This window comes from Syngnathoides biaculeatus, chromosome 7 (genome assembly GCF_019802595.1).
Source record: "Syngnathoides biaculeatus isolate LvHL_M chromosome 7, ASM1980259v1, whole genome shotgun sequence".
Lineage (NCBI taxonomy): Eukaryota > Metazoa > Chordata > Actinopteri > Syngnathiformes > Syngnathidae > Syngnathoides > Syngnathoides biaculeatus.
In genome coordinates, this window is record NC_084646.1 from 285,324 (window position 1) to 306,864 (window position 21,541).

The 21,541-nt window shown below is 48.2% G+C and overlaps 1 protein-coding gene across 16 annotated transcripts in view; it reads left to right on the plus strand.

Annotated features, from left to right (window-relative positions):
• Positions 1-6,512: 6,512 nt before the first annotated feature.
• Positions 6,513-21,541, plus strand: part of nlgn1 (neuroligin 1) — a 290,450-nt gene continuing 275,421 nt past the window's right edge. For 3 of the 16 annotated variants that reach the window (XM_061825527.1, XM_061825514.1, XM_061825525.1), the window contains exon 1: positions 6,518-7,317. The gene's annotated coding sequence lies outside the window, so the exon portion shown is untranslated. Of the gene's footprint in view, positions 7,318-9,664; positions 9,788-21,541 lie in introns of those variants that run through there. The other 13 variants (XM_061825516.1, XM_061825518.1, XM_061825519.1 and 10 more) reach the window with 8 other exon arrangements.

A 21,541-nucleotide genomic window follows, 5' to 3' on the forward strand; every position in this document is an offset into this window, starting at 1 on the left:
CTGCACCTGAGCAGGAGAAAGCATTTTCTCTTGAGGAGTGAGGATGTGTCCTAGAAACTTGAACTTTTGTGAGACAAACTGCAGTTTGATGAAGGTGTTTAACGCGAGGTGTTTAAACAAAGCAACTGTATGACTCTCACACTGTTCTTTGGTGAGAGCAGCCATCAACATATTGTAGCAAAGCTGTGCCCGGTGTGAGTGTCAAAGTTTCAACACTGTGGACAAGTCCCTCACAGAACAGGGTGGGGCTGCATGTCAATCCTTGTCACAACCGTGTCCAAGTGTACTTTTTCCCCTCCAAAGTGGAAACAAAACAATATTGTGAATATTTGTGAACTGGCACAGAAAAAAATTGGAAAAGTGCCAGATGGAATTTGGCTCAAAATGGAAAAGGGTTTGGCACACAATAAGGCAGAGCATTTATTGCAGCATTGAGAGCTTGTAAATGTTGAACAAAACGCCATTTAGTTGGTTAACCTTCAGGTCTGATTTTTTTTCACCAGAAATATTGGAATTTGAACTGGAGAATTATCCCATTGTACAATAATTCCAGTTTTGAGCAATGCTTCAAATACCGGTCAAATACCGTCAACAGCATCTGTGTACAATGAGTATAAATGCTGTACAGGGTGATAAGATGATTTAGGTTCAATCTGAACTAGTGGACAGTTTTTAGTTAGCCCAACATTATGCTTACTGGTAGCCCACAGTATTGACTGGGACTTGCTCCAGCGGAGGAGAAATGTCCAGAGGAGTGTGTGTGTGAAGCGACTGGGATTGGAAAAAGGTCGTCTTCATTGTGAGATAAATGGTGCAATAATTCCAGCTTTGATCTTCAAATACCGTTTGAATACCATCAACAGCATCTGCGTGCAATCGGTATTGACACTGTACAGGGCGATAAGACGATTTAGCCTCAATACAAACAGGTGGAAAGGTTTTAATTATGCTTACTGGAAGCCCACAGTATTGATGGGACTTGCCCCAGTACAAGAGAAATGACCATAGGATTTTGTGTGTGAAACGACTGATATTGGAATAAGGTCAACTTCAATGTGAAACGGAGTCCAGGGTGCGTGTCCGCACACTAAAAGTCTTTCGGTGTGCATTAACAGACTCCGAAAAATAGATTGTCGGATCTGATGTTGGTGCCCAATCAATCCCGTGCTGACATCGATAAAGATCGTACACATGTACAATACAATTTGTCGCTGCTCATTATGTCAGAACTGTGAGAAATGAACTGAGCCGCAAATCTTGTCATATAGGTACTAATTGGACAGCTGATTCACCATTGATAAATGTACAGGAGGTTGTCAGGCCTAGATCTAACAAATGATGATTCCACACTATCTACCGCATGCGTAATTTCAATACTGTCAGCATTTTATCATGAGATCCCTTCCCAACAAATCAATGGGACATGTCAGTGACATCAAACCTATCTTTTGTCATGTCATATCATGCGTCATTTGCATACATTAACAAAACAGTTTGAATTACGGGCTCGGAAGCCATTATCACAAATTTGAAGCTCCTGAATTGACAAGGAAAGTAATGAGCCTATTATTAACCAAACAGTCAACTGTGGGAAAGTTCATGTAGGTGGCATTTTTTAAAAGCATGCAAATACCGTTTGGTTGGGCTTTTCTCTAAAGCAGTAATCTTATCTTGAATCGAGGCATGCAATGTATCAGTAGTAAGCGATTCGTCATTGTGAAGAGCGTGTGTTTGATGCAGGTGTGTTTGTCTATCAACGGCACTGCTCAGGGTCCTGTCAGTCAGACATGACACCACGTAGGCTGAGCATCTTGGCATCTTGACATCTTTTTGGGCAGTCCCTTTGCCAAGGTCCCTTATTTTTTCTTCTGGGTGCATTCTTTAGTCTCAAGATGTTTGGCTTGTCACATACCGCAGATAAAAGGCCACCTTCATTGGGATGTGGCCACTCCTTTATTGCCTCTTTAATTTCCAGGTCCATGTGATGGTATGCCAGGACAGGTTAACCGTCTGGACTGGGGAACTCAATTATTGACATGCAGAAGTTCAGATACATCTTGGCCTTCTGTATGGTAACTGCCGATGAATGCGGAGCCGGAATCCAATTTTTCTGTCCCATGACAGGAGGTGGCAAGCTGCCAGCAGGAGCCAGCTGAGCAGGCTGAGAGCAGGAAGAAGCACCAGCACCAGCAGCTTGTATGCAGATGGGGGGGGAGCACAGCGGTTGAAAGCAGAGGAGGGAGCAACATGGTTGCTCAGGTTGCTGTTTGACTTGCAGAGGATATGGGGGTACCACGTCACTGGTATTGTCCCGACGTATTCCACCAGGTGACCTCGGATACAGTGTCACAGGAGGAGATACAGAGTTATCAGTTTCTTTACACTTCTTTTTTTTTCACTTTTCCCTTGTCTAATCTCTTTTGACAATTCTCTCACTTATTAGCTTTTGTCAACCATATTTCCAAGCATTTAGCATTTTTCTCAATTTCTTCTAAATCCTTAATTTTAATTGTCTTGTTCTTCTTTAAACTTTTCTCCTCCTCCAACCTTTCTTTAAATTTTTTTAACTGCCAGATACTTAAACTTCCTGTGACTGAAAAACCATAGTCAGCGATCCATTTCTCCACCCATGCTGTAGATTTTTCCCCATATTTCCCGTGCATCTGGGTTATAATTGATGATGTCTACACTAGTAAATCCCGGTTTTGGCTCTTATCACTGTTTTGCTCTCATCACTGTTTTTTCTCTCCCCACTCCCCATTTTATGGAAACACATCACTTTATCACAATATTTGAACGTCTTAGAAATTGTCGGGGACTCCAACCGCTAAATGCTAGGGCTTTGGGACTCGAACCCCTAAATGTTGGCTCTTGGGGACTTTAATCCCTCACTGTCAGATCTTGAGGCACAGACCCCCCTCACTGAATTTAAGTCCAGGAACTCTTTCTATTACTATCAGGTCTTGCAGCAGCAAACGCCTCACTGAATTTAAACCTCGGGACTCGAACCCCACACAGTCAGGTGTTGTGAACTCGATCCCTCACTGAACTATTACAAAGACAACATTGTTTCCTCGAAAAATCTATAAATAAATGTTTTTTTTTGTTTTGAATTCCGAGGGGATGGCTGGATCACCAGGAAGGCAGCTGGGTAGTCCTCAGTCCTAATTCTTGGGTAAGAACAGAACTAGTGTGCATGTCCTGGATGATCAGTCACTGGTCCAGAGAGCCCCTGGATCGACGATCAATCCTGGAATCCCACTTTTTTCATGTGTTTTGGCAAAAAAAATAAAAAATTCTGACACCATAAGCAAGGAGATAATCTTGTCTTTGTGGATTTTTATTACAAAAGAAAGGATTTTTTTTGCAATAAGAGGAAAGGGTACAAGTTTCGTTAGTTGTGACCCCTTACACTAAAGATCACACTAAAAGTCATTTGGTTATATGAAATTGAGAGAGACAGGAAGAGAAAAAACAAGACACAACAAGACATTTATGTTCATCTGGAGCACATAGAGCCGGTAAAACCAACATCACATGAGGAAGAGCCTGACCGGGAGAACTAGAACTCACAACAGAATAAAACCTGTAAAAGTTAAAGGAAGGTGCAGGAGCCGGGTGTGCAGTGAACAGCATGGTGCTCGGAGTGGGAGAGTGGTTAGAAGAGTGGAGCCCTCTCTCACCAAATGTCAGGAAGTGAAGTGAAGTGAAGAAACGGCTCCAAGCAGGTTGGAACAGCTGGCGGAAGATTTGTGGTGTTTTATGTGACAGAAGAGTCTTTGCTAGGATGAAGGGCACAGTTTGTAAAACAGTGGTGAGGCCGGCCATGATGTACGGATTAGAGACTGAAGAGACAACAGGCAAGCAGAACTGGTGGTGGTAGAAATGAAGACGTTGAGGTTCTCGCTCGGAATGAGCAGGTTGGATAGGATTAGAATTGAGCTAATTAGAGGGACGGCCATAGTTGGATGCTTTAGAGATAAGGTTCGAGAGAGCAGACTTCGATGGCTTGGACATGTCCAGAGGTGAGAGAGTGAAGTATATTGGTAGAAGGGTGCTGAGGATGGAGCTGCCAGGCAAAAGAGTGACAGGAAAACTAAAGAAAGGGGTGATGGATTTTGTGAGGGAAGACATGAGGACAATGGGTGTTAGAGAGAAAGATGCACGAGAAAGGCTGAGATGGAAAAAGATGACACGCTGTGGCGACCCCTGACGAACAAGCTGAAAGGAAAAGAAGAAGAAGAAGGCAATCATTGCTAGTTTCGTGATGACCAAAGTATTCTGTCATGTAGTGAGAGGATCTGGACCCAAGAGCAGGCAGAGGCAAGATGTAATATCATGAACACATTTTGGAAAGGTTATGGAGGTGGTTCTGGATGTGTGGATAGGCAGTGGCATGGACAGGTGGAAGGCAGTGGACCGAAGAGCCGGCTCGCTTGGTGGCAAGAATCACGTGGGTCAGGAATACTGGTGAGCACTAGGAATGAGGAGAAACAAGAGTTAATAGGAGCACAAAGAATAATGTAGCTTACTTGGGGAAGTGGGCCTTGGTACCGCTATGTAAGGCAGCAATACTTTGGTGTCGATCTCTGGAAAGAGCTAGGGTTAAATAGGAGTAGTGATGACAGCTGATTGGGAACAGGCGCTGGAAGAGAGAGAGAGAGAGAGAGGAGAGAGAGAGAGAGAGGAGAGAGAGAGAGAGAGAGAGAGAGAAGAGAGAGAGAGAGAGAAGAGAGAGAGAGAGAGAGAGAGAGAAGAGAGAGAGAGAGAGAGAGAGGAGAGAGAGAGAAGCATTCTAATCGCTAAAGGTGTCACAAGCAGGGGCCAGGAGAGGACCCAAATCCAGGACTCTAAGTCAAGGATGTGGATTTATGGGGAGGTTAATTCCTGGCAGAGTTCAAAACACAGATAGGCAGTCCAAAAACAGGCAAAAAGGCAAGGTCCAAATAAAAAAAAAAAAAAAAAAACAGAAACGAGGTCAGATAACTAACTACAATGGGAAAAACATGGCATATGACAAAAATTAGACTCGACTTAATGATGGTGGCACAGGAATGCTACGCAAACTCAGACACACAACGAACTGGAAACATTAGACACAATACACAAGGCATGACCATGCCCCTGACAAAAGGTTGTATTGGTAAATTGTAGAAGTGTGTGCCAAAAAAAAGACATAAGCGAATCACCCATCCCATCGATTGATTCAGGTGTGCTTAATACATCAATCATGATCTACGTGTCAATGGCATTACGGTTGCGTCAGAAAGGGCTTAACACTTTGCCAAACAAATATGAACATTCATCTAAAGAATATCATACAGAATCGGTCGTGGCTCGGGTTAACAACGCCTGCCCCAGGCACCGTTAACCTGCAGGGCGTCGGTGGAAATTCAACTCGTAAGGGTCAAAGACAAAGAAAAAGAGGGGGGAAGCGGATTCATTGGCAGAAGAAGCAGAGGAATGCACAAAGCCTACAACTAAGTGTAGGGACTTTGAAAGTTGGGACAATGACAGAAAACGCTCATGAGTTGGTTGACATGGTGATTAGCTGAAAGGTTAATATATTTTGCATCCAAGAGAGCAGGTGGAAAGTTAATGAGGCTCGACATTTAGGGCAGGGTTTTTACCATGGAGTAGATGGAAGAGAAATGGAGTAGAGATTATTTTAAAGGAAGAGCTGGCTAAGAATGTCTTGGAGGTGAAAAGCGTATCAGATCGAGTGATGAGGCTGTAACTTGAAATGGAGGGTATTATGTATAATTTGATCAGCAAGTTCATCATCTGATCTTGTTCGGGTAGCGCCCAGCGCGTGCCATCCACTACCTGCTCATGTCCCATGGCCCGCAACGTCCACCATGTACTCATATCTCGGCGGTGCCCGACCCCCTGCTCCCTCTTGCTCATGTCTCACCGGAGCTCATCCTCCTAGTCCCCTCTCACCCACGCCTCGGTGGCACGCATCCCCCAGCTCCCTCTCACCCACGCCTCGGTGTTTGACCAGCAGCATCAGCAGTCGCCGCCTCTTGATCATGCCTCGGTGGTGCTCAACCTGCAGCAGCAGCTGCCGCCTCTTGACCATGACTTGGCAGTTCTTGACCAGCAACAGCAGCAGCCGCAGCTTCTCAACTACAGCAGCAGACACCACCTCTTGACCATGCCTAGGAAGGCTGCTCCTGTTTGGTTCCTGCTTTGCCAATGGGACCCTCCTTGCTTTGGATGGCCTGGATGGCTACCAGACAGACTGGGGTGGGGCTTATATATATATATATATATATATATATATATATATATATATATATATATATATATACACATCTATATAACATATAAATAAATAACAGTATGTATATATTGTTTTTGTGACATTTTATTTTTTGAGAAAATAAACCTGTTTATTTTCTGAACACTCACAAAACCAAGACACTAACTGAACTGTGGATTTTTTTTTTTAAACAATTTACAGAGTGGAGTCAAGTTAGATGTTTAGGACATCACAGAATATCAGTCACCAAATAATTATTGCATCCTGCCTTATTTTTAATTTTTTTAAATAACCACTACAGTACTCTCAATTTCCTGTTACATGGTGTGAATCGGGTGTTTTTCATACAATTAACATACTGTTATGACAACCTTGTTTAAGTCCAGTAATTACTTTTTTTTTAGCAAACGACCAAATGGAATTTCTGCTACTTGTTCTTGTGTGAACAACAAAAAGCACCAGTCTGCGAGCCCACAACGATCATCCTAGAAAGCTGTACTGCATGTGGTGTTACAGAAAGATTTATTTTCATACATTACATATGCTGGTGTTAACACAGATTTACACACAAATAGGAGACTCGAATTTACATGATAAATTAATTTCTATAACGAACAAAGCAAGCTGTTGTGGCGGAGCTCGCCTCCCACCCCTTTGCTCCATTAAGCTGTCGGAAGAGGAAAGCGCCCCCCACCCTCTAAGCCAAGTGCAGCTTGTATCGCGAGGAGCGGGCAGTCCGGTTCATCTTTCCAGCATCAACGCCATTTGTGAAGTCGTCGTTTGTGCGTCAAACACTCAGAATGTAGTGAGTGCATGTTCGATTGTCGGAGAATGGCGTTCTTATTGTCGACGTGAAATCTCGCGATTAACTTACGAATTTTTGGCCCATTTTTCCACCCATTTGATTGTTCGGACAGATTATTGGGATTTCCTTTTTGGAGCAAATAATACTTGCATTTTTGTCCACCCAAAAGGCTCTATATTCCAGTGATAAGCAGTGCGCACACAGAGGACGACTGTGGACCAACCAGTGGATTGGATATTCTTACATGGTAAATGCACAACATGCTTCTCAAATTCGATACTAGGAGTTCGGTAATGTGGCATGACACCACTGATTAATTAAAGCAGCCAATGCAGTGTTTTGAATTTATTAATAGCACGACATAAGAGAATAGAGTAATGCTGTGTGAGTGTGTCTGGAGCTAAACTCACCTATGTTTCATGTCAATGCTGCTGAGCGTAAAGGGATAATGTGGGTAAATATTCATCATGCTTCTTTGGCAAGATTCCCGAAAAGACGGTTGACAGACCTACGCACGCTAACTCCGTTTGCGTTAACAGGAGCGTTAACAGACCTGATTTCAATTAGTGGGAATCTGTAATTGTTACGATGATGGCATTTCTAATTTTTCCTCAGTTTGGAATGTCCTACATGTTTTGGTGCATGCCCCTTGCAAACTGCATTCATCTGCGATGGAATTTCCTTCCTCAAACATCTCAGGATTTCGTAATGATGTAATACTCATTTCTTTCTTTCCATCCATCTATCTGTCGCTCTATCTATCTATCCATCCATTTTCTTAGCCCCTTATCCTCACAAGGGTCCCAGGAGTGCTGGGGCCTATCCAAGCTGCCATCGAGCAGGAGCCAGCGTACACCTTGAACCAATCGCAGGGCACATAGAGACAGACAACAGTCACACTCACACCAAGGGGAAATTGAGAGTGTCCAATTAATGTTACATGTTTTGGGGATGTGGGAGGAAACCGGAGTGCCCGGAGTAGTACTGTGAGGATAATACTTTACAGCTGCGCCACCGTGCTGCATATACGTGTGTGTGCGCGCGTGTGTGTGTATGTATATATATATGTATGTGTGTGTGTATATATATATATATATATATATATAAATATCCCTTTTAATGTGTACAAGGTTTTGTTGACTGGCTACCAATGGGTCCACCAATGTGCAATTAGCATGGATTAATGCATTACTAATGCATTAACAAGTTGATTATTTGAGGGTGTCTTTATTAAATATGCAAAGTTCACTGTGAACAGAATAAAAGAATTAGACTTGTCACCTCTTAGTTTAGAAGATTTGAAATTAAGCCTCTGTGGATAGGTCCTTAAAAATTCTAGTTAGGTAGGGGATAGGAGCCTCTCTTATTACAGACCTAATTGTCATATTTTTTACCAACATCAGGTCTCAAAGGCTAGACACTGACTGTGCTGCTTTAATTCCCATCCTCCAGTCAATGGGCATTTTAGCCCATGATAATGAAGTCCGGCGACACGGTTGTGTAACTAGTTAGATCATTGGTCTCACAGTTCTCAGGACCGGGTTCAAATCCTGCCGCCGCCTGTTTGGGTTTACTCCTTGCAGTCTGGTTTCCTCCCATATCCCAAAAACGTGCATTAATTGGACACTTTCAATTGCCCGTAAGTGTGATTGTGTGACTGTTGTCTGGGTCTCCCTTGCGATTGGCTGGCAACTAGTTCAAGGTGTACCCTGCCTCCTGCCCAATGATAGGTGGGAAAGGCTCCTGGACCCCGTGACCCTAAGGCTCCTTGGACACCGTGACGCTTGTGAGGATAAGCAGCTCTGAAAATGGATGGATGGATGGATGGATGGATGGAATAGTGACTTGGGAAATGTTTATTTCAGGCACTATATATTTGTGCCAACTGTGATGGGTAAGGTTGTTATTTATTTATTTTTTTGGGGAAAACTTCATGAGTGCTTTCAAGTGTCTTGCTCTGAGGGGAGGCTTCCGTTGAGCCACTCAAACATAAAGCTCTGACTGGTAGTGGGCTGCACTGATGGTTGACTTTCTTGATGTTTGGATTCTTCTATACCAGGGGTGCTCAATGCGGAGTTTCGGTCGATCGCGATGGCATGCCGAGAAAAAAAAAAAAGACAGCCGTATTTTTTTTTTTTACTTTAGCTCACTGCGCATGTACAAACAAGGACAGTACAGGAAAACATACTGTCAGTGATTTCCCCCTATTTTAAGCTTTCACTTAAGAAATCTGAACAAACATGAGTATGAATGCTGTAGTAAAGAAGACAAAAACTTATCACTTTCATACGGAATGGGAGGCAGCCAACTTTTTAATGTCATTTTCGAAGCGCGTTTGCCTCATTTGCCAATGTCGTGAAATGTGCAACGGCATTTTTTAACTGTTTATGGAAAATACGACACCGACATTCCGCCGGAAAGCAAGCTGAGAATGAGAAAAGTGAACTTTTCACACAAAATAGTTCAACAGCGAAAGCCGCCACGAAGCATCGTTTCCTGGTTCGTCACATCACACATAAAGAGGCACAGCTGACTAGTTGTTCTGATCTTTTAAAAATAAGGCGGAAATATCATCTTCAATAAAATCTCTGCAGCTGTAAAGGAGTACAGTTACACAGCGCTGTGAAGCCATGGCCGATCCGTGGAAGGGCATCGGCGATTGTGAGTGTTTCTCACTGCAGTCGGATGAATCCACTGACGTGAGTGACACCGCCAAGGTGTGCATTTTCATTTGTATGGTGTTGAGTGATCATCAACGTGAACTCGTATAGTTACAAAAAATGTTTATGGTTCACTATGTTGTATTGTGCAGTATTGGATCATGCGGTTATGCAAGGCACACAAACATACATTTACACATAAAGAATCCTCAATATACTTTATCCCCCAGGGCACCCCTGTTCTATACCAAGGGTGGCCAAACAGTCAGAGATGAACTGTTCTGGCAAAGAGCCATATCATGCACATGGATGTCATTCCCTTCTCACTCACCAACATAACATGAAAAATAGACTCATACAGAGTACCAAGACAGCAGGCCAGTACAGTAATCCCTCATTTTCCGCGGTCAATTGGGACCATAACCACTCGTGAAAGACTGCAATGTAACGGGGATGTATATGTATCTTGGTACCAGAATGCATAAAATATGTAAACAGTATTTGTACTTGGCATATTTCAGACAAAATGAGGTAATTAGTTAAATCTTTCATTATAAAACCTATAAATATTTTCACAATAATGAACTGACAAAATGCAGCACTATGGGGGCACAAGCCAGTGCAATCTGTTGGGCAGTCCCAAGCCTGGATAAATGCAGAATGTTTCATCAGGAAGGGCATCCAGCGTAAAACTGTGCCAAACAAATATGAGCATTCATCTAAATACCATACTGGATCGGTTGTGGCTTGGGTTTACAATGCCCGCCCCCGGTACCATTAACCTGCAGGACGTTGGTGAAAATTCAGCTACTGTGGGTCGAAGACAAAGAAGAGAAGGAAAGCGGATTCATCGGCAGAAGAAGAAGAGGAATGCACAAAGCTTCCAATTCAGGGTAGGGACTTTGAATGTTGGGACTATGACAGGAGTTGATTGACATGGTGATTAGGAGAAAGGTTGCTATCTTGTCCATCCAAGAGTGTCATGATCCTGCCGCTTCAGCATGAGCTGTGCGGGTGCCCGCGCGGCTGCGCTAATTGGGAGGCACACACCTGCGCCTCATGCGGGCTGATCATCCCCTGTATATATAGGACCCGGTGACGACTGGTCCTCCGCCAGTTCGTTGAGCTTTATGTCCCGTTCCAGCACTCTCGTATTCCTGATTGAACCTGTGTGTACCAACCTTCGTCCGTTCTCCGACCAACCTTGTAAGCCTGACTCCTTGATACTTCTGCCTGCGTTGATTGTTCTCCCGTGTACCGACTCCTGCCCGTCTGCTCATCTGCTCTCTTCGCCCGACGTCCGAACTACCGCTGCTGCACCGGACTGCCTGCTCGATCCCCGATCTCTGCATACAATAAACGTGTCTCTTCTTGAACTACCTTGCGTCTTCCGAGTTCCTGCATTTGGGTCCTACTCTCGTTTCCGATGGGACGTGGCAAAGAGAGCAGGTGAAAATATAGTAAGGCTAGAAGTTTAGGAGTAGGGTTTAAATTGTTTACATTATATATATATATATATATATATATATATATATATATATTATATATATATATATATATATATATAGCTACATAGATATATTTATATATATTATAGAATAGAAGAGAAATGGAGTAGGGTTTATATTAAAGGGAGAGCTGGCTAAGAAAGTCTTGGAGGTGAAAAGAGTATCAGATTGAGTAATGAGGCTGAAATTTGAAATTGATGGTGTTAGGTATAATGTGATCAGCAGCTATGCCCCACAGGTAGGATGTGACTTAAAGTTGAAAGAGAAATTCTGGAAGGAACTCGATGAAGTAGTTCTGAGAATCCCAGACACAGAGAGAGTTGTGATTGGTGCAGATTGTAATGGACATAATGGTGAAAGAAACAGAAGGGATGAAGTGACAGGTAAGTACGGTATCCAGGAAAGGAAGCCTGAGGTTCAGATGGTGGCAGACTTTCCAAAAAGGATGGAAATGGCAGTATTGAACACTTTTTTTTCCAGAAAAGACAGCAACATAGTGTGACCTACTAGAGCGGAGGTAGAAGCACGCAGGTGGATTATATTCTGTGCAGACGATATAATCTGAAGGGGTTACTGACTGAGGTGGTGGTAAAGAAGAGTGTATCTTGACAGCTGAGGATGGTGGTGTGTTGGAAGATTAAGAAAAAAAAGGTAGAGCAGAGAACCATCTAGTGGAAGCTGAGAAAGGAAGAATGTTGTTGGCCTTTTGGAAAGTGATGAGACAGGCTCTCGATGGAGAGGAGGAGTTCCTGGAAAAGTGGACTACTCCAGCCAAGGTGATCAGAGAGACAGGCAGGAAAGTACTTGGGTTGTCTTCTGGTCAGAAAGGGGAGAAGGAGACTTGGTGCTGGAACCCCAAAATACAGGAAGTCATACAAGGAAAGAGATTAGCAAAGAAGAAGTGGGACACTGAGAGGACTGAGGACAGGCAAAAGGAATGCATTGAGATCCGACGAAGGGCAAAGGTAGAGGCGGCAAAGGCTAAACAAGAGGCATATGGCATGTAAATCAATTTTGACACGAAAGAAGGAGAAACGGATCTCTACAGATTGGCCAGACAGAGGGGAAAAAGATGGGAAGGATGTGCAGCAGGTAAGGATGTTTAAGGATAGAGATGGAAATGTGCTGACTGGTGCCAGTAGTGTGTGAAATAGATGGGAATAATACTTTGAGCAGTTGATGAATGAAGAAAATGAGAGAGAAGAAAGAGTAGAAGAGAGAAGTGTGGAGGGAAGTGGCAATGATTAGTAAGGAGGAAGTTAGAAAGGCACTAAACAGGATGAAGAATGGAAAGGCACTTGGTCGTGATGACATACCAGTGGAGGTATGGAAGCAATGTGGAGAGGTGGCTGTGGAGTTTTTGAGCAACAGTATGGGCTATGCCTAGAAAGAGTACTACAGATGCATTATTTGCCTTGAGGATGCTCGTGGAAAAATACAGAGAAGACCAGAAGGAGCTACATTGTCTACTACATTGGCTCTCGAGAAAGCCTATTCAGAGGTATCAAGAGAGGAACTGTGGTACCGCATGCTTAAGTCTGGTGTGGTGGAGAAATGTGTTAGAATAGTGCAGGACATGTATGAGGCCAGCAGAACAGTGGTGAGATGTGAGGTAGGTGTGACAGCAGATTGAAACAGCTTGCGGAAGGTGTCTGATGTCTTATGTGACAGAAGAGTCTCTGCTTGGATAATGGGCAAATAATTATAAAACAATGGTGAGCCCGGCCAAGATATATAGGCTAGAGACAGTGGCACTGAAAAGACAACAGAAAGCAGAGCTTGCGATGGCAGAAATGATGCTGAGGTTCTCGCTAGGAGTGAGCAGGTTGGATAGGATTAGAAATGAGTTCATTAGAGAGACAGCCAAAGTTAGAGGTTATGGAAACAAGGTTAGAGAGAGCAGACTTCGATGGTTTGGACATGTCCAGAGGCAAGAGAGTGAGTATATTGGTAGAAGGGTGCTGAGGATGGAGCTGCCAGGCAAAACAGCAAGAGGAAGACCAAAGAAAAGGTTGATGGATGTTGTGAAGGAAGACATGAGGACAGTGGGTATTAGAGCCACAGCCATCCAATCCAGTTACGCTTTCGTATGTGACGTCGCGTGGTGGCACAGATGGAGAATTTTAGACAGTGAATTGTAGCCACTTTAATTTCAGACAACAAATTGTAGCCTGATGAATTTCAGACAGCGAATTGTAGCCAGTTGAATTATCAACATTGAAAAGTTACACTGAAATACAACTATTGAAACTGTAATCACTTTACATGTCAAATTCAAATCCTGTTTTCTGTGGCATTTCAAATTCAAATCCTGGTTGCACATATTTACTTCCATCGATAGAGTGATTATTTTGATCGATCAAGACACCATTTCAAATGTCCAAAACAATACAGTGGTTAGGTTTAGGTTAGGGTTAGGGTTAGTAATGATTTACAACAATTGAATTTACCAAACTTTTATGGACCTAATGAGGATAATCTTAAATTCTTTTTTCTCAATTTTTCTCGACATTGCACAGAAGTTGGGCTGTCGGGGGAGTCTTTAACTGTACATTGGGCCCAAGAATAGATTCTTCCACAGGCCTTGACACCATTAAAACCTCCATTAGAATCAAGTAATTCAGAACTGACAAGTTTCTGGGCTGTTCCTGAGAAACACGGAGTTTCAGCTTGGATGAAGGGCAAAGTTTATAAAACAGTGGTGAGGCTAGCCATGATATAGAGATTAGAGACAGTGGGACTGAAGAGACAACAGGAAGCAGAACTGGAGGGGGCAGAAATGAAGATGTTAAAATGGGATCTCGCACATTTTTCCTCCATTCTTCAGGCATCTTCTCGCCTGGTAGTATTCTGTTGAACAACTTGGTCAAAACTTCAGTCACCTCCCTAAATTGCTTCCATACCTCCACAGGTATGTCTTCAGGACCAACTGCCTTTCCATTTTTCATCTTCTTTTGTGCCTTTCTAAATCCCCCTACTAATCATTGCCACTCCCTGGTCCTTTTTTTCTTCATTCATCAACTTCTCAAGGTATTCTGTCCATCGATTTAGCACAGTACAGGCACCAGTCAACACATTCCCACCTCTATCCTTAATCACCCTGACCTGCTGCTACACAACCTTCCCATCTGTATCCCTCTGCCTGGCCAACCTGTAGAGGTAATTTTTTCCTTCTTTTGTGTCCAACCTGGTGTACATTTTGTCATATGCCTCTTGTTTAGCCTTCACCGTTTCTATCTTTGCCCTACGTCGCATCGCGGTGTATTCCTTTCACCACTCCTCAGTCCTCTGTGTTTGTCCTCTTAATCTTCCTACCCACCACAAGTGTCACCTTACACACCAACATCCTATGGTGTTGAGCTAGACTTTCCCCTACCACTACCTTAGTCAGTAACCTCCTTCAGATTACACCGTCTGCACAAAAGGTAATCCACCTGCGTGCTTCTCACTCCATCCTTGTACGTCACCCTATGTTTCTTCCTCTTCTGGAAAAAAGTGTTCACTCGTGCCATCTCCATTCTTTTAGCAAAATCCACCACTCTCTGTCCCTCAAAGTTCCTTTCCTTGATGCTGTACCTGCTGATCTTGTCTCGTCATAGTCCCAGCATTCAAAGTCCCTACACTCAGTTGTGAGCTCTGTCCGTTAGTCTTTTTCTTCTTCTTCTCTTCTTTCTTCCGCTTTCCTCCTCTTATTTGTCTTTGACACACAGAAGCTTAATTTCCGCCAATGCTCAGGTTAACTTTGCTGGGGGCAGGTGTTGTTAACCTGGGCCACGACCGATCCCTTATGGTATTCTTTAGATTAATGCTCATATTTGTTTGGCACAGTTTTACGCCAGATGCCTTTCCTGACGCAACCATCTGCATTTTTCTGGGCTTGGTACCGGCCTAGAGATGGCATTGGGTTGTGCCCCCATAGGTCTGCAGCCCAAAAATATGCATTAATTGGAGACTATAAATTGTCTAGGTGTGTTTCTGAGTGTCTCCATGTACCCTGCAGTTGGGTGGGAACCAGTTCAGGGCGTACCCTGTCTCCTTTCTGATGACAGCTGGGATAGGCTCCCACAACCCTCGCGATGATAAGCAGCTCAGAAAATCGCTGGCTGGATTATTGAAATCAACAAAACGTAAAATGTTTGTCTCATATTATATTCTATCAATCAACCAATAAGAGAAACGATGAGAAAATAGATCTAATGATAAAATACTTCCCATGTGTTAACCACCTGCTCAGGACCATTGGTTTCAGGTGTAGTGTGAGCTGGGTGCTGGGAAAAGCCTGGACATTGGTGATCCGATGCCCAGCTACAGAAGCTGGCTCTGTGGACGTGGAATGTCATCTCTGGCAGGGTACGAGCCCAATCTGGTGTTTGTGGTCAGAAGCTCTGATTAGATATTGTTGGGCTCTCCCCCACATATGGCTTGAGCTCTGGTACAAGTCCTCATGAGAGGGATTTGATTCTTTTCCACTCTCTCGAGTCGGGGTTCACTCTGATGGACGAGAGGGTAGTCTCACTTTCCCCTTGAGTGGGTAGATGGTCCTGACTAACAGTGCCCGCACGTAAACTTAGCACCAGGACACCGTAGGTCACAGTTTGATTGTCAAATTTGTGGTCATGTCGTGGGACTTGCGACTGCATGTCTTGGACACTCGAGCGAACAGAGTGGCATAGCAGTTAATTGATCACCAGTTGGTGGTGAGTTGGTCCCGATGGTTGGGGAAGATTTTGGCTTGCCCAAACATATTGTGAGGGTCTTCAGGGAACACCTGGCAGAATCCCCTGTCAGATGGAGTTTCTTAGATAGGGTGCTGGGTAGCGCTCCAATTAGGGACTCAATACTAACATGAATGTCGTACCAGGGATGCACCGACTGCCAGAGACAAATTCCTTGTGTGGTGTTATATACTTCACGATTAAATCTGAATCTGACTCTCATTCTGCTGGGGTCATCAATGTTCACATGGGCAATAACAGTGAGACTTGGAAGGGGTGATAAGGAGGAACGGTCCCCCGATACACACTTGGCCAATAATGTTGATTCTGATTCTGATCACAACCCAAGTGGTATTCTGTTATTGGACCTTTGTGTCCATCATGAATTGTCCAGAATAAACACCATATTTAAGCATAATAATGCCCGTAGGTGCACTGAGCACCAGGACACACTAGGTCAAAGTTCGATTATCAAATTTGTGGTCATGTCATGGGACTTCCGACCCTATGTCTTGGACACTCGAGTGAACAGAGGGACAGAGCTGTTAACTGATCACCAGCTGGTCGTGAGTTTTCGCCAATGGTGGGGGAAGATGTGGCATGCTTAAAAATATTGTGAGAGTCTTCAGGGAACGTCTGGCAGAGTCCCCTGTCAGAAGTTTCATCTTCCACCTCTGACAGAATTTTGGTGATGTTCCGGGGGATGCTGGTGAAATTGAGTCCGAGAAGACCATGTTCCATGCCTACATTGATGAGGTGGCCGACCAGCGCTGTGGCCGTAAGGAGCTCGGGGCCTGTCATTGTTGCAATCCCCATACCTGTTGGCGGACACCAATGGTGAGGGATCCGGTCAAGTTGAAGAAGGAATTCTACCATACCTTTTTGGCCTGTGGGACTCCTGAGGCAGCTGATGGGTACCGGGCGGCCAAGCAGAATCCAGCTTTGGTGATCACTGAACCAAAAGCTTGGACATGGGAGTTTGCTGAGGCTATGTACAAACATTTGAAGCAATCCAGAAGTTTTTGTAAATTCTGGTCCACCATCCAATCAACACTGTGTATATTGGGGAGTGGGCACTGGTGACCTCAACTTGAGATGTTGTGCGTTGTTGGCGAGAATGCTTTGAAGACCACCTCAATTCCATTGACATGCCTTTCCATGAGGAAGAAAAGTCTGGGTTCTCTGAAATGGGCTTTCCCATTTTTGCAGTTGATGTCACCAAGTTGGTTAAAAGGGTCCTCTGTGGCAGGATCCCAGGGTGGATGTGATTCGCCTGGAATTCCCAAGGGCTCTGGACCGGTCCTGATTGACACCAGTCTGCAACATTGAACGGGCATTGGGGACAGTCCCTTTAGATTGGCAGACGCCCCCCCCGAACCCCAGACTGGTGGCCATCCAGGCCACCAAACACGAGGCGTCCGGGCGGACAGGTCAGGAGGACGACCCGGACGCCAAGCACCAGGGTCCCCACGGGGCGATTCGGGCGGACGACCTCTGTGAGGAACCAAACGGTGAGGCAGGAACCAGAACAAGGCAGGCCACTGCTCCAGATGAGAACCTCCCACGCCGTCGTTGCAAGACGACCAGGGATTGGTCGCCAACGAGGCCAGGTCCTGAAGCGGCTGGGCGAACTCAGGAGTGAAGAAGATGATGGAGAGCAGGACCAGAGCCATGACCGCCACCCCGAAGTCTCTCCAGCTCCTGGGTGGCTCCACAAAACTCCCGAGCTCCTGCTGGACAGGGACGTGAGAAGGCGGCAGCACCAGTACAGCAGGGACGTGAGAAGACGGCGGCGCCAGTACCGCCCCCTCCTGGACAGGGACGTGAGAAGGCGGCGGCGCCAGTACCGCCCCCTCCTGGACAGCAACTTGAGAAGGCGGCGCCAGTACCGCCCCCTCCTGGACAGCAACTTGAGAAGGCGGCGCCAGTACCGCCCCCTCCTGGACAGCAACGTGAGAAGGCGGCGCCAGTACCGCCTCCTCCTGGACAGCAACGTGAGAAGGCGGCGCCAGTACCGCCCCCTCCTGGACAGCAACGTGAGAAGGCGGCGCCAGTACCGCCCCCTCCTGGACAGCAACTTGAGAAGGCGGCGCCAGTACCGCCCCCTCCTGGACAGCAACTTGAGAAGGCGGCGCCAGTACCGCCCCCTCCTGGACAGCAACTTGAGAAGACGGCGCCAGTACCGCCCCCCCTCCTGGACAGCAACTTGAGAAGGCGGCGCCAGTACCGCCCCCTCCTGGACAGCAACTTGAGAAGGCGGCGCCAGTACCGCCCCCGCCCCCTCCTGGACAGCAACGTGAGAAGGCGGCGCCAGTACCGCCTCCTCCTGGACAGCAACGTGAGAAGGCGGCGCCAGTACCGCCCCCTCCTGGACAGCAACGTGAGAAGGCGGCGCCAGTACCGCCCCCTCCTGGACAGCAACTTGAGAAGGCGGCGCCAGTACCGCCCCCGCCCCCTCCTGGACAGCAACTTGAGAAGGCGGCGCCAGTACCGCCCCCTCCTGGACAGCAACTTGAGAAGACGGCGCCAGTACCGCCCCCTCCTGGACAGCAACGTGAGAAGGCAGCAACCCCGTCGCCGCCACCTCCTGGACAGGAACGTGAGAAGGCGGCAGCAGCATCACCAACTCCACCTCCTCCTGGACGGGAGCGTGAGGCGGCTGGGGAACTGTCGCCACCTCCTGGACAGGAACGAGAGAAGGCGGCGCCAGTACCACCCCCTCCTGGACAGCAACTTGAGAAGGCGGCGCCAGTACCGCCCCCTCCTGGACAGCAACTTGAGAAGGCGGCGCCAGTACCGCCCCCTCCTGGACAGCAACGTGTTAAGGCGGCGCCAGTACCGCCTCCTGCTGGACAGCAACGTGAGAAGGGGGCGCCAGTACCGCCCCCTCCTGGACAGGGACGTGAGAAGGCGGCGGCGCCAGTACCGCCCCCTCCTGGACAGCAACTTGAGAAGGCGGCGCCAGTACCGCCCCCTCCTGGACAGCAACGTGAGAAGGCGGCTCCAGTTCCGCCCCCTCCTGGACAGCAACGTGAGAAGGCGGCTCCAGTTCCGCCCCCTCCTGGACAGCAACGTGAGAAGGCGGCGCCAGTACCGCCCCCTCCTGGACAGCAACGTGAGAAGGCGGCGCCAGTACCGCCCCCTCCTGGACAGCAACTTGAGAAGGCGGCGCCAGTACCGCCCCCTCCTGGACAGCAACTTGAGAAGGCGGCGCCAGTACCGCCCCCTCCTGGACAGCAACTTGAGAAGACGGCGCCAGTACCGCCCCCTCCTGGACAGCAACGTGAGAAGGCAGCAACCCCGTCGCCGCCACCTCCTGGACAGGAACGTGAGAAGGCGGCAGCAGCATCACCAACTCCACCTCCTCCTGGACGGGAGCGTGAGGCGGCTGGGGAACTGTCGCCACCTCCTGGACAGGAACGAGAGAAGGGGGCGCCAGTACCGCCCCCTCCTGGACAGCAACTTGAGAAGGCGGCGCCAGTACCGCCCCCTCCTGGACAGCAACTTGAGAAGGCGGCGCCAGTACCGCCCCCTCCTGGACAGCAACTTGAGAAGGCGGCGCCAGTACCGCCCCCTCCTGGACAGCAACGTGTTAAGGCGGCGCCAGTACCGCCCCCTCCTGGACAGCAACGTGAGAAGGCAGCGCCAGTACGGCCCCTCCTGGACAGCAACGTGCGAAGGCAGCGACCCCGTCGCCACCTCCTGGACAGGAACGTGAGAAGGCAGCGACCCCGTCGCCGCCACCTCCTTGACAGGAACGTGAGAAGGCGGCAGCAGCATCACCAACTCCACCTCCTCCTGGACGGGAGCGTGAGGCGGCTGGGGAACTGTCGCCACCTCCTGGACAGGAACGAGAGAAGGCGGCGCCAGTACCGCCCCCTCCTGGACAGCAACGTGAGAAGGCGGCGCCAGTACCGCCCCCTCCTGGACAGCAACGTGAGAAGGCAGCGACCCCATCGCTGCCTCCTGGACAGGAACGTGAGAAGGCAGCGACCCCGTCGCCGCCTCCTGGACCGGAACGTGAGAAGGCGGCAGCAGCATCACCAACTCCACCTCCTCCTGGACGGGAGCGTGAGGCGGCTGGGGAACTGTCGCCACCTCCTGGACAGGAACGTGAGGGCGTGCCCGTCGCCGACAGAGCAGGAATGGGGAGCGGCCGCGGGCCGGTCGCCGACAGAGCAGGAACGGGCAGCGTCCGCGGGCCGGTCGCCGACAGAGCAGGAGTGTGGAGCGTCCGCGGGCCTGTCGCCGACAGAGCAGGAGTGTGGAGCGTCCGCGGGCCGGCGGCCACTGCCACTCCAGAGCACGGACGAGAAGCGGCCGTGGAGACGTCGCCACCTCCTGGACAGCAACGTGAGGCGGCATCGGGTCGGACCCCACTGCCACGTGAGCTTGCCGTGCATCCGTTTAAACAGCAATGTTGGCGTGGCACGGTGGCGAATCCGTTTCCAGGGCAACGTGAACCTGAGTAGGCGGAGAGTCAGTTGAAACTGACACGTGGGCGTGTCTCGGGAGCGGGTCAGTTCCAACTGCCGCGTGAGCACTGCTCGGAACCGCCAAAACCTCGACGTGGGAATGGCGAGGAGGCGGGTCAGTCTCCACAGCTACGTGCACATGGCGAGGTGGCGAGTCTGTTCCCACTGTGGCGTGCACTTGGCAAGGGGGCGGGTCGGTTTCCACGGCAACGTGAACCTGAGTCACCAGTGAGTCCGTCGCCGTTGCGATGTCAGCGAAGCTCGGCTGGATCGCCAATCCTTGCCGGACCTGGGCCGTGAGAGCCGCCAATTCGGCGCTCTGCCGCTCTATCTCTCCCCGCATTTCGCGGCGGAACGCCTCGTGATTTGGCGGCACCTCCTCCCTCTGGGCTGGAAGCTTCGCCACCAGCTGCGGGTCTGCCGGTCTCACCGTTGCCGGCGAGGAGTGGGAGGACGGTGTCTTCGTTGCTGCGCAGCGAGAGACACCAGGGAGCGCCCGGCCGGGGCGTCTCCTCTGGCCGCCACGCGGAGGTGCCGGGTAGATGGCCAAGCGGGTTCCCTCATACCGATAGGTGCACTTGGATCTACCGGGCGAAGTCACTCGGGTGCTGGAAATGCGGGAAGGCGGGGCAAACTGACTGGGATCAAAAGCCGGGCAAAGAGACTCAAAATCAAAGTCGTCGGAGTCGTACTCAGGCAGCCGGTCAAACAAATCGTGGTCCTCCTCATATTCCGAAAAGTCAGAGTCCAGAAGAATATGAGGAGCCGGACGGGTCGTGTTCGGGATGTATTCGTACTTCGCTGGCGGAGCGTAAGACACGGAATCGGAGGACATCAGGGAGCCTATCCGGATCAGACAGGCTTGGTCCTCCGGCAGACGGTCTACCTTACGTCGGTCCCGGCGACGCCGGGTCTTTCCTGCTGGGTCCTGTGATGGCCAGTTCATTCTGTCACGTCCCATCGGAACGAGAGGTAGGACCCAAATGCAGGAACTCGGAAGACGCAAGGTAGTTCAAGAAGAGACACGTTTATTGTATGCAGAGATCGGGGATCGAGCAGGCAGTCCGGTACACGGGGAAACAACGCAGGCAGAAGTGTCAAGGAGTCAGGCTT